The sequence below is a fragment of the Capsicum annuum genome, chromosome 9, assembly GCF_002878395.1.
Source record: "Capsicum annuum cultivar UCD-10X-F1 chromosome 9, UCD10Xv1.1, whole genome shotgun sequence".
NCBI classification, from domain to species: Eukaryota; Viridiplantae; Streptophyta; class Magnoliopsida; order Solanales; family Solanaceae; genus Capsicum; species Capsicum annuum.
Window position 1 is genome coordinate 140852744 of NC_061119.1, and position 15229 is coordinate 140867972.

Below are 15229 nucleotides of genomic sequence, written 5' to 3' on the forward strand. Positions count from 1 at the left end.
AATAAAATCTCTAGTCTCTTAGGTATTTTCACAAACACCTTACATGCACTTCTTAGGCATAGGTGGATTCATCGGGATTACAAGTATTCAATCACCCATTTCATATATTGATACATCACTCACTACCATAGTTTCCACAAACATACAAAGATCCCTTCTTGGATATCATCAACTTCAACAACATAATCACCAACCATCACACAAATACTACATACATATACTTCAACCAACATACATAATCATCCCACACATATATCTCAACCATCATGTGAATACTAACATACAAAATGAAAATTGAGTAAGTATAATCATATATATACATACACATGTATCTTGAGCCTTTGAAAAAGGATTTGTGGGCTCTATGGACGAAAGGAGCCCGTAGATAAACACTTGCATGCCTGGAACAACGATCTTCAATGATTCCTTAAACTTGTTCTTGGTTTCTTGAAGTAGAAATTGAATTTTGGAGGAAGGAAAATTGGTACCCTAGGCTTCTTAATATTTTAGAGAGAAAGAGAAGGAAGAAATGAAAGAAAATAATGGTCTTTCATCCAAGGGGTGTACATATATACACATTAAACATATACATATATCATGTATATATATATATATATAGCATGGTAAAAGGGAAAGGACCAAAATGTCCTTAAAAATAAAAAAAAATGTCAAATATGTCCTTTGGTGGACTGTTTTGATAGCCTGAAGTAGATCGACCATAACCTTTTGCTTCGACGTCCAAATTGGATGAAACCAATTTTATTGGAAAGAAGACTCTCACGGATTTCCGCTGATATATAGCAGCTCACACAGTTTATTATGTACAAGGATTTATGATCATTTGAAGTTGGCCAAAAAAATCGCCTAGCTGCAGTATTTTTTTTTTCCTGCACATTTTACAGTTCACAGTTCGATCGAAATGGTCGTATTTTGATCGTAATGGTCGTAACTCACCGCTCGAGTGTCCATTTTGGGTGATCCACATATCGTTGGAAATCTTATTAGATGCTCTACAAAATGGTGGGTCGAAATCTAAGAAATGACACACAGAAAAAATAATAAATCATTCTCGAAGATGGGATCCTATATGTTTATGAGCAAAATTTTAACGAATAATTTTTTGGGGTATTACATCATCTCCCCCTTGGAAACATTCGTCCTCGAATGTCACTAGATAAGTCGAGACACAGAGGAAACTAGGGATACACACCTGGGACAACTTGTCACCTTGACTCGATATCATTCTAACCTCTTAAAGGAATTTTGAGAATACAGAAATGGATAATAGGAACAAATGTAAAGATACAACTCTGAGTAGAAATTAACCGAACCTCTGAATCACGGTCACAAGATTGGAACAACCGACAAACTGGGTGCTTACACTGAACATGCACATCTAATACAAAGGTGTATAATGGAGATGCTTTATGAATGCATGACTGTCAAACTGAATCTTTCACCACTACAAATGCATACCTCATCCATAAACACAGAATTGAACACACTAACCAACTGAGCTTTTTACTACCACAACACTTACAGATCTAATGTGTATCCATTTCACCATACCAACTCATGAATCTAATAATCAAATTTCGTAGCAACCCAAATTTCTCACAATATATATGCATGTCTGATGCATGAGTACATAGTTAAACGAATGTCTAAACATGTGACTGTCTATGTAATGATGACTGATACAAAACTTGTAATAAAAATCATGATATGCAACTGAATTGGGGCATCTCCCCCTTGGGATACTATGTCCCTCTTAGAATGGTTATTTGCTAAGATACACACATGTATCTTGAGCCTTTGAAAAAGGATTTGTGGGCTCTATGGACGAAAGAAGCCCATAGATAAACACTTGGATACCTGGAACAACGATATTCAATGATTCCTTAAACTTGTTCTTGGTTTCTTGAAATAGAAATTGAATTTTCGAGGAAGGAAAATTTGAACCCTGGGCTTCTTAATATTTTAGAGAGAAAGAGAAGGAAGAAATGAAAGAAAATAATGGTCCTTCATCCAAGGGGTGTACATATATACACATCACACATATACATATATCATATATATATATATATAGAGAATGGGAAAAGGTAAAGGACCAAAATGCCCTTAAAAATAAATAAAAAATGTCAAATCTATCCTTTGGTGGACTGTTTTGGTAGCCTGAAGTAGATCGACCATAACTTTTTGCTCCGATGTCCAAATTTGACGAAACCAATTTTATTGGAAAGAAAACTCTCAGGGCTTTCAGTTGATATATAGAAGCTCACACAGTTTATTATGTACAAGGAGTTATGATCGTTTGAAGTTGACCAAAAAAATCACCTGGCTGCAGTATTTTTTTTTCCTGCACATTTTACTGTTCAGAGTTCGATCGGAGTGGTTGTAGTTTGATCAGAATGGTCGTAACTCATCGCTCGAGTGTCTGTTTTTGGTGATCCACGTATTGTTGGAAATATTATTCGATGCTCTATGAAATGGTGGGTCGAAATCCAAGAAATGACACACAAAAACATAATAAATCATTCTCGAAGATAGGATCCAATACGTTTACGCATAAAATTCTAACGAAAAATTTTCCGGGGTATTACAGTAACAAAATACAAAATATTCTTTGGCTACTATTGTTAATAATTACAAGTAGAGAAATGTATTATGTTGACAAGAACAGAAATGATATTTCACATGGCCCAAGAAGCTTAGAAAAGGCTTTTAGCCTCTTTAAAATAATTTTATTCCATATAAAATAATATCATTACTATATAGAAAATGTATAGCTACTATATGTGTATAAAAAATGTGTTATGTGCAGAAAAAATTGTATCGTTTTTGTATCACTAATGTATACAACTATTTTCATTATTGTATAGAATAGTATCCATATGTATATGTCTGAAAAATGTATCGTACATAGTTAAACTATATCATTGTTGTATAAAATATGTATCTCTAAGTATATTAAAAAATGTATAATAATTGTATAATTTATGTTTAATAAATGTATAATTTCTCACTTATTATGCAGATATATACAATTAGTATACACGTATTATTCATATTTTGGAATACTTGTTTAACGACACGTGCCTCACACGTAAAATATTTGATTATTTAAAGTTAAATAATTTTGTTTATTTTAAATAAATTTTAATACAATAATATAAATGTAAAAAATATTTTAGTATAAGTTTATATATATTTTACCACAAGAAGTTTTTAGTGATTGATTGATCATCAGTTTTGTGTTTGTCATATGGTACCTCTTTCCCTTGCTGCCAAAGACTAAGAGTGATGGATCAATTTGAACCATATTTTTGGCACGATTATTTTTTATTTTTTTCTATATTTAAATTTTTTTTTTGTTTATAAAGTCGAATCCTTACCAAATTATTGATTACATTTTTATTATGTACTTACAAAAATTGAGGGATATCAGTCATTCCACCATAATCCATATTGATGTTGTTCTGTATTATTTGTTGCTGAATCGATCTACTCAATTAAATTATTACGTTCACTCGATTTTATATTTTTTTAATCCATACCATCTTATTTTCCTTTGTAAATTTTAATTTTTAACATATTTGACATACATTTTTACTATAAATAAATATAATATTTATTTTAATATCAATTAACAATAATTTATTTTTATTTATAATTTTATTAATTAACATTAGACATTTACAATATCAAGTTATATATTTTTTATTTTAATGTCAATTGCCATTTTGTGATAGTTTTATTTATTTATATTTAATTTATTAACACGAGATGTACATGTAAAACACGTACAGTTAACTAGTATATATACAAATCACAACATTCTTTTACATATCTTTTAATTGATTAAATAGATACAATAGTTTTGTTAAAAAATAGAGTTCTATTATGAGAATTTGGCCGTGGAGCATTTGATGGAGAAACTATATCTATTTAGTAGATATAGAAGATAAATTAATTATTGTCATAATATTTTTCTAAGAGTCTTCATATTTTCAATATATTGTAAATGAATAAATGTAAATATAAATTCCTACTAAAACTTTTGTAAGAGATATGTATAGATTGTATCACTTATTAAAATTCATTGCAAATTAAAATATAGCAGTGGTGATTTACCACAATTAGAAGTGGAATGCTAAAGTAAAGGAGCAAATTCGTATTAAAATACACATGGAAAACATTTTGGGCTCGAGGAATGTAGACGAGTTTTTGGTGAATGGTGGGAGGTTTTGCGGTTCGTCTTTGAGGTAGGATTCTGTCTACTCTTCATAGATAATGTGTGAATGTAAATGTTAAAATTAATTCTTGATAGAATAACTTATTATTGAATATTAATCTTTGGGGATTGGATGGGGTCTTGACCCATAAATTGAATTGTTTAATACCCTTTTTGAACCTGATGACCTTTTCGCTAGTTTGGATTAATTAATAGAATGAATATGGAATGATGTTAGGTTTGGGATGTGTTTTATGTTTTGGAATCATGGTTAGTATGATTAACCTTAGTTGGGCTATTCTAGTGATCTTAAAAATATAATTTGGGTAGAATTGACATAAATGCCTATGTTTCTTAAAAAAAAAATCCTACCATAGAATTGGTTATGTCTTACTTGATATCTAGAAGGTGAACTAGATAACTTAGCTTAGTTTAGGCATATTGTGTCTAATTATGGAAATTATGGATTAGAAGTGGGATTGTCTGGCCCACTTAGGCCAAGAATAGTGTTAGCCTTATGGACTTAGTTGAGGATATTTGGCGTAGTTGAGGTTAGTAAACCTTAGAATAAGTTTACTTTATAGCTTATTTAATGACGATGCATTTTCCCTGTATAATGATATTTGGGTCTATAGAGATGCTATTTTTTCTTAGTCATGATGTTAGGCCTATAGAGATGTTGTTTCCTCTTAGATATGATGTTAGGCCTATAGAGATGATGTATACTCTTAGACATGATGTTAGGCCTATAGAGATGTGATTTCCTCTTAGATATGACATTAGGTCCTTAGAGATGATTTCCCTATAAGTTATGATTATTGGACTTGTAGAGATGAATTTCTCTTAGATATGATTATTGGTCTGGAGAGGTAACATTCCTCATAGTCATGAGGTATGACCTAAAAATATAAGATAAATATATGCTTATTGATATTATGCCTTCTAGATATGAGATGATTAAATAATTATTGATATTATACCTCATAGATGTGAGATGATTATATGCTTATTAATATTATACCTCCTAGATGTGAGATAATTATATGTTTATGGATATTATTCCTAGTAGGTGTGAGATAGTTCTATGCTTATTTATATTATGCCTCCTATATGTGAGATGATTATATGATTATTTATATTATGCTTCTTATATGTGAGATTATTACAGATATGGTATGACTAGTAATATGTTTACCAATATGAGTTCTAGATATGTATACGGGCCTAAGGTTGTTATTATGATGTTGAGATTATTCTGAACATGTTATTAAGTCAAAGGATATGTTTTTTATATTGATTGGATATTTGGGAAGTGTTTATCCTTGTAAAGGATATGTTTTTGAATATATATATATATATATGTTTATGTACACATCTCTTCGGTATGGGATGGAGGAAAATACGGTATGACTCTCATTATTTCATCATTTGAATACTAGTGATGGCATGCATAGGTTTGGTATATTCTTGATTATTAGATCTGTGATTGATGTGATTCTAGAAGAAATACAATCGTATGAATGTTGTTCCTAAATAATATTTAGGTTATATGGGAGTTAGTTTTCTATTAAGTGACTATAGTACTTGATGGCTAAAAATCTAATGTACTGGTTTATGAACCTTATCTAGTTGAAATATGGTAGTTAACAATTATGGATGGTACGTGTCTAATGATGATTAAAGTTTTAGTGTTGGTGAATATTAGATACTATTGATGACTACGTTTGTGATGCTGATTTGTTGTTAAACAAAGATTTGTCTATTAGTGATGCAAGATAATAAAAGGTATTAGTTGATAGATAAACAATGTGTCAAAATGACTGTTAGTTGTCTTTTCTAGATGGTGACTAGCGAGATTATGATGGTTAGAAATGAACATTTGTTAATTGGTGACTATGGTCTAGTGGTGAATCTTGACTGGGTGCTAGATATTGCCAATTTAGTGGATAATGATTGCATGAAGAAATGGTTTGGCTAATAATCAAAGATCATATGTATGATTCGATCCTATCACTTACTTCGATCATGGGATATTTTTACCCTTTGTACACTTTTATCAGGATTTAGTCTCAAAGATTATTCTGGGTAACATACTTACAAATTTACATTTATTCATCCACGACTTGAGTTTATGGACCTGTTATAAATTTATATATATGTATTCATTAGTATGATGATATATATATACGCGCTTTGATTTTGGAGGATACTATTGTGATGATATTAATACTGGCAAGGATAAAGGATATTGTGATGATGATATTGATACCCGACAAGGCCGAAGGATACTTTGATGATATATTTATGCCTAGAAAAGTCAGATTGTAATTATGTTGATGATGGTGATGATTATTAAATCTAGGATGGAGATGGATATGATAATAAGATTGTGATATCACTGTGTACGTTGTATTCATTCCTATATACGCATTACCTATCACTAGTATGTGCCGATGTCTATCAACCTTTATAGGAAGGTTGCATAGATATGGGTGATGAATAATCCTTGTGTTGTTGTATATTGATTGATACTTCCAAGCCTGGGGAGGTAGGGGTACACATTGGCTTGGATAGGTATTTAGTTGTTTAGATTTATCAGTTATTCGTGCTATTATTGATATAGTTATTATCATTGTTATGATCATTATTATGGATAGCTTATGACATATTGGTTGTTGATTCGGTATCGATATTTGAGGTATGTTTTTCTCCTTTTCTTTCTTGTGATTCCATTATTACACATGATTATTTCATGTGTAGCCATGTGGATTAGAAACCCTGAGTATGATAGAATTGAATACTTATAGGATTATAATGAGATCTTGGAATGATTATATGATGATTTAGGTTATTCTCTGAGGAGACCTCATGTAAATATGTAAACACACACATATATTTATATATATATATATATATATATATATATATATTTACATATATGTAACTATGTTACTACCGAGTGTCTCTACCTTCGTCTGCTCATATTGTTTATTCATTTCTTGGCTTTTTATATTACTATATATCTTTCTTTTGCTTTTTATTATATTTGTTGGACGGGGATATACAGTATATTATTGACGTCTATTAAATGTGGGTGGAAGAGGGTAGTTCACCCCGATACTTCCTTAGTCTTAATATGTTAGACTCTTGGACTTGAACAGGATAGTTTTCTCTTATTATCTCATTGGCTTATTATATGATTCTTGACTCTTGGGTGTAGTTTTGGTATACATATCTGCTTTATCTTGGAGCTTAAGTGGTAGTTGAGTACCAAGTACCATTTGTTTGGTACTCATACTACACTTTTGTAGCCTGTATGGGTTATCATCGTTGATGTGTGTATCATGCATAGAAAACATGGTTTAGAGATGCAGAGTAAGAACTTAATGTCCGAAGTAGCACTTATCTCTCTCTTATGTATTGGACAAGCCTCTATATTGTATTCGGAGATATGTTGTATCACGTCATCTCCCTTGATATTTCATCTTTGTGATTGTGTTATGTTAGAAGCTCTTGTACTGATACCACTAGGTTTTAGAATTCTATTATATATTGATTTTTATTTTATTTATTCCGTATTTTTTTCTTTATATTATTGAGTAGTCTGTTACTAGCGGTTCCGAACTATGGGTTTGAATACCTATTGGTGGGTTATGGTAGGCACCATCATGACCTAAGGAATAGAGTCGTGATAGTATCTAAATCAAGATTAGATGTAAGCAAGCCATACTAGGTTAAATATAAAGGTTCTACTTAAATGCTACCTCTAAGCCCTTTGAGACTAGAGCAACTTCGTAAGAGTAAGCGCTAATGTCAATCTTGCCCTATGTATTAGTGATGGGGACACTCCCATAAAACTATATTAATATTAAAGCCTTCCCACTCTAAATATGAGACACTAAGTCTAATTCATTAAGATTTATGGCAAAAAGATAAGCATTCCACTCTATGTGTCCAAAAGACCTAAAAGGTTAAGCTAACCCTAATCCTTTCATATCAACAATCCAATACTTAAACCCACCCAATCTAACAAAATATCAAAACTATACTATGACATTGCTCAATCTAACAAGTGGTAAACCTAACATACCTCAAACCCAAAGAAAGCTCACGAACTACTAAACCTTCTTTATTCTCTTTTGTGAAGATTTTTCAAGGCACCAAGCTATGAAAAGAATATTCTATGCATTATTACTAGAATATTGATACCCATATTGCACCATGTATTTTGGGTCGAATGATAACACCAAAAACCCAAGTGGGGCCCACTTATGACAAATATATTTTTGACGCCAACCCAACATGCTATCTAGCATATAAATCAAAACCCTCAAAAATAGGTGAAAACCAAGAAAAGTTTGGGCTAAAATCAAACCCTAAGTGATTTAGGGCATTTGTCAAATAATAAAGAAATTCAAGCATGAAAGGAAGGATTCATACCTTAAATCCAATGATAATCATGAAAATAGATGTTAATCAAGCTCTCAAGTCACACCCAAGACTCAATTTAAAGGTTGCACACTATCTTAGGGACCTATTACACCAATAACAGGTACTCAGATGTGGTTGTCACTGTCCATGGATGTAACTCAGAGTTGGAAATTGTAATAGCCCTATGGATATCATAATAGGGCAATAATGATGCCTTTTAGGCGATCGCAGAAGAATTAAAACCAATAAACTTACCAAATTTTCAAACATTCCAACAACGCCTTAGGATTTATTTAGACTTTGAATATATGTAAATGTATAATGTAACCACACTGAATTTAATGTTTCAGGAGTGTTGGAAACTCAGATTTTCTATCCGAATTCTTTTTGGCAAAATATGGGCCCTACACCCAAACTTCTAAATTTCCAACTTTCCAAACAATAGGTCATAATGAGCTCAGGTTCTTTGGGATCAAAATAAAAAGTCTACCTAGCAAAATAACAATATTTTAGATCTGCTAGCGTAGCCAAAATTTTCATCCAATATCGTTTTACCGATGTTTTTGCCCGTGGCCATTTAAAACCAGGGAAGACTTCAAAATAAGAAATTAGCTCTAAAAACCAAACGTACTACCCAATGACCAAACTATCACTCCAAGCAAGACATAAATAACTTAGGCCAGCTATGGAAAAGCTGTAACGGTGAAAAAAAGTAGAAATATAGAAAAATGTCCTTAAGGGTCATTACAATATCCACTACTAAGGGAACTTTTCTCCCCAAATATTAAAGATGAGGATATTCTTAAAGTCAAAAAAAGGTGAGGATACTGGGACCACATGAAACACATTGGCTTTGAACCTTTAAAAAATTTCCTAAGTCGAAGATTCTAGACAACATATTACTTAAAAGTACTAGTTTTATATTTGCGTATGAATTAGGGCTCCTCTCTCATATGTTAGGCAGTGTGTTTGGGTTAGTTTATGCCCTAGGTATGACTAGGAGTCATATCAGTTATATGATAGTGCACGAGTGGTGTGTTGCTAAGTCATATGATGTCATACAGATAATCTTGATAATTCTTACCAAGGTATGACTCTAAGGGTACTACTTGTATGTTAAGATACAACTTGTCCTTATATGGTTATGCTGATTAATATGGGGGCCCAAGTGGAGGCTTAGGGTAGGAGTAACGGTACCACTCGTACACTAAGGTACTATTTAGGAGTGATAAGTCTTACCCTTCTGTATGTGTTTTTCAACTTCTAAGCTGAGGGAATTCAAGACTTTTCCCACCACAAAAACCTTAAGACCCATATTATATATAATGTTTTGGCCTCTCATAACACTTATTGGAATATCACAACACTCTCTAACTCACTCTTAAAGATTGGAGGCTTGGATTTCCACAAGTGTTCTTTTTAAGGATAAAAGGGTCAAGTTCTTTCTGTGAATCATCTTGTATAAGACATGCGACTCTTTCCCTCATTGTTAGTTTAAAATATCATGTATTTTTAACATTGATTATGATTTGCAAATGGTTTTTTTGAAACTAAATATTGAGGGTTTTGATTCATAGTGTTTAGTATTGTTTACTCTTGTTTAAACTTATGTTTATACATGTGTTGATCATGGTTTGCACATGTGGGTACTTGGTGATTGTTTTTTAACAAATGGGTAATAATTATCCTAATGCTTGATGATTTTTACTTTGAATTTGGTCTTGGCAAAGTTATGCCCTCAAGGTGTTTGTGAAAATGTCGAAGAAAAATAACTAGTCACTTATTAATAGTGTTTTGAAATAAGGAAATTGCCTAATATGTATGAATGGTTGGTAATGGTATTGTAAAGGACTTGTTGGACATGAAATATGTTAATTGGTGACTTTGGTGGTTTGCTTGGTTAAAGTAGTAAGTCCCTAAACATAAAATTGAATTGTGTTTGAACTAAAACTTGGTATAAGAATGCTAATGGAGAGTTAGTGGTTTTGTAAAGGTCTTGATGATGACAAATTAACTTAAATGTTGAATAGAACTAATTCACTGGACTATTAATGAGATTCGTTGATAAAAAGTTTCATAAATATCTTGTGTTCATGTATGGTGTTAAATTGTAACATTGGAGGTCTGAATTAGCTCAATGGGTTAGAGGACTTAAGTAGTTATTTAAATGGATGCCATTGCATGTACAAAGGGTTAGAGTCCCAATGTCTACTAATAATATACACAATGAATTATGGCTAGAGTCCACTTGCCTAATAATATGACTTGTTCTTAGAGTTCACTTGCCTAGTAAAAATAGCTTGTGGTTAGAATCGAGATATTTAATAAGATGACTTAGGGTTAGAGTCCACTTGCCGAATACAACTTGAAAGTCAAATCCTTCTAAACTATAGGGATGGAAGCTTAGACTCCTCCACTCCATGTCACATGATTGAGTGCTTCAAAATGCATACTAAGCCTTATTCCCTCTTCTGGCACTTTATGCATATATATATATATATATCTACATATATACCTATGTATATAAATATAGTTACTTTATGATGGCATGACTTGTGTTTTAGTAATGGCACTATTTTATCCTTACCCTTGAGTTATATGATAGTGCTCCAACCGCTAACCATCTTTGGACGATGTGTCCCAAGAAATACAGGGGTCGGAGCTTCTTCTTCTCTTCCTGTGCAGTGACTAGGTATTTAAGTAATTCCTATGTTGACTTTGAAGTAATCAGCTTCCATACATTGGAAGGCATAAATTTTGTGGTCTTTCTATCTAATGTAATAGACTTATTTTATAATTAGTGTTGGCTTTCATCGAGGGCATATCTGGACACATTTAGGCATCAAATTTTTAGAGGCTTGGCGGATAACTATGGACTTGGGTATGTTAGTTTAGTATGTTGAACATCAATGGATTGATTATATATATTCTAAGTTATGATTATTTGTCTTACTTCTAGCTTGATATATGTTTGGAGTTCATTCAATAATTATGGATAGATATGATGATTAGGTTGGGTTAAAGAGAGATCTTTTATCTTTGTTTGGCTCCAGATGCCTATTATGACAAGGCATAGGTTCAAGTCATATCAAGTTGGTATCTAAGCCTAGGTTCATGGTCAGTTGGGTGTCTACAAATCAATGTTGAGTAGAGTTGCTTTTATGGGTGTAGAGCGTGCCATACTCACAAGAGAGGGGCTATGAGACATTTAAAAATGTTTCCTTTCCTATCATTCTATCTCAATCTATAGAGTCTAAGGTCTTAGATTCCTCTAATTTTTATTTTCTCATCTTTCAGATCATGCCTCCAAGAATCTTTAACATTTAGGCAAACTTTTCTATCCCAATTGAGAACAGTATGTATGGATCTCATCTAACTTCTGAGGTTCATACTTGGTCAAGGGCCACGACACCTGTCTGTTCTTATGGGGTTCCACCTATCCTCTAACCCTACATCTAAGAGTGAAACTCCTACTTATTCACCTTAAAAGGATACTACTAATGTTGAGTTTCATTGTTCTATTCATTAGTTGACTTAATTAGTAGCTTCTCAGTCTAAATATGTTGATGCCTATTGCTCCATCTTCTCAGACTAGAAGGGTTGGCTAGTTCATAAGGTTGCACCCTCCTTTATTTACAGTTGGAAAGATTTAGGAGGATCCTCAAAGTTTCATTAGTGAAATAGAGGAGATATTTCAAATTATACATGCTTTGAAAGTTGCAGGAGTTGATTTTGCTTCCTATCAATTGAAAGATGTGGCGTACTAATAGTACAAAGAGTGGGAATGTTTGAGAGGTAAGGATTCTAGCTCTTCCTTATGGGACGATTTCTCTATTTCCTTCCTGGACCACTTTTTTTATTAGAAGTTAATAGAAGCAAAAGTGAAAGAGTTATGAATTTGAGGCAAGGTAGGATATTTATCATAGAGTATGCTAGTTATATAGGTATGCTCCTAATATGGTTTCTAGCATGACAACTAGAATGCATATGTTTTCTTTGGAACAATCTCATGAGTTGGTCCTTGAGAGAAAGGTAGTTTTAATGATCAAGGATATGGACATCTCTAAATTAGTTATGTATATGAAACAAATGGAGAAAGAGAAAAAGAAATAGGCTGAGTTTAGTGAAAGTCAAGGGAGAAATTTAGACCCTCTAAGCAAAGTGATAGAGATAGTGGTGAGTGGCTAAGAAAGAAGTGGGGAAGTTTTGGTTCTTTTTCCTCAGCTAGTGCTCCTTACTCAAAGCCATAAGGTTATCATCATTCTTAGTTTGATGGTGAGTTCCTAGAACAAGGTGCCCATTATTAGTTTAGTATGCTAAGTCACCTCTATCCTACACTCTGTATAGATTTTATGGTCAACATCATATGGCCAGTAAGAGAAAGGGAGAAATAGATATTTTAGATATTGTCAGATTAGTCACTTAAAATGAGAGTGCCCCTATCTAGTGGCTTCTTTAACAAATAAGGTCCATGTTGCTATACCATCTACTCTTGCACCGAAGGCTGCTATTTTTGCTTCTGGTTTTGTTTCTGGTACGAGTACTGGACGAAATCACTTGTATGCACTTTCTAGTTGATAGGAATTCTAGGAGTCTCTGGATGTTGTTAAAGGTATGTTGAAACTTTTATTCCAGGATTTGTATTATTTAGTTGATCTAGGGTCCACTATCTTTTATGTGACCCTATTTGTGGGTTTGCATTTTTATTTTGGTCTTAAGTGTCTTCCCATTCTTTTTTTTATTTTTATCAAGGTAAAGGACTCTATGGTTGTTAAAAGAGTCTATAGGGGGTGTGTGGTATCTTTTAGTTGTAGAGAAACTCTTGTAGACATATTAGAGTTAGACATAGTTAATTTTGATGTTAATCTGGGAATAGATTTGTTGCACTCTTGCTATGCTTTCTTAGACTGTCTGATTCGTAAGGTCATGTTTAAATTCCCTAATAGGCCAGTCATCTCATATCTTAGAGCCCAAAATTTTATTTTAAAAGGGTGTTTGTATTGGTCCAAGATAAGGATTCTAACTCAAAATGTCCTTCTCTAGAATCTGTTCCCGTGGTTAATGAGTTTCCTAAGGTCTTTTCTGATGATCTTCCAAGCATTTCTATGAATAGGGAAATCAAATTTAGGATTAATCTTGTTCCATACACTCGTCCAATTTGTATCGCTCCTTATAGAATGGCTCTGGCGGAGTTTAAGGAGCAATTAAAGGATCTCTTGGATAAAGTTTTTTTTCAATCCTAGTATGTCTTCTTTGGGTGCTCTGATGTTTTTTGTGTGTAAGAAGTATGGTTCCCTTTGAATATGCATTGATTATAGTTAGTTAAACAAGGTGACCATAAAGAATAAATATCTTCTTCCTAGGATTGATGATTTGTTTGATCAGCTTCAAGGTCGAAAGTATTTCTCTTTAACCAACCTTAGGTCAGGTTATCACCAGATTCAGATTGGGGAAGTGGATATCCCTTAGACTCCTTTCAGGACTCGGTACGGTCATTATGAGTTCCAAGTGATGTCTTTCGGGTTGACCAATGTCCCCGCAACATTTATGGACATGATGAATAGGGTCTTTCATCTATTTTTAGATTTGTTTGTCATTATCTTCATTGATTATATCTTGTTCTATTCTATGAGTGAGGTAGATTATGTCAATCACCTTCATTCTATGTTACAAACCTTGAAGGATCATTGTTTGTATGCCAAGTTCTCTAAGTATTTCTTTTGGTTGAAGGCTATGACTTTTCTTCGTCAATTTATCTCTAGTGAAGGGATCATAGTGGATCCACAAAAGGTTGCATCATTTAATAAGTTGCCTAAACATGCTAATCCAATTGATATTAGGAGTTTCTTGGGTCTCGACTATTACTATAGGAGATTTCTGAAAAGTTTTTTGACGATAGCTGCTCCATTGACTAAGTCGACACAGAAGAAGGCCAAGTTCTTATGGTCTGATTCGTGTGAGGTAGTTTTGAGAAACTGAAGGATAAATTGACTTTGACTCCAGTTTTGACCTTTCACGGCGGTAATGATAGTTTTGTAATGTATTGTCATACCTCTCATATTGGGCATGGTTGTATATTGATGCAACATGGTAGGGTAGTGGCCTATGTTTCTAGGCAATTGAAAGTTCATGATAAGAACTACCTTACTCATGACGTAGAATTATTAGTTGTGGTATTTGCATTGAAGTTATGGCGACACTATCATCATGGGTTCATGTTGACATATTTTCTGATCCTAATAAACTTCAGTCTGTGTTTACTCAGAAAGAGTTGAATCTCTGACAATGAAGATGGGTTGAGTTGCTAAAGAACAATGATATGAGTCTCTGTTACCATCCTGATACAGCTAACATAGTTGTTGATACTCTTAGCAGGTTATCCATGGGGAGTTTAGCTTTTGTAGGTGAGGCTAAGTGGGAGTTGGTGAAGGAAATTCATCGTTTGTCTACTCATAGAGTTTATTTCATAAACTCTAAGGATGGTGGTGTATTTGTGCATTAGGTATTACAGTCATCACTTATTGTTGAGATAAAGGAAAAATAAATGTTGGATCCCTATTTAAT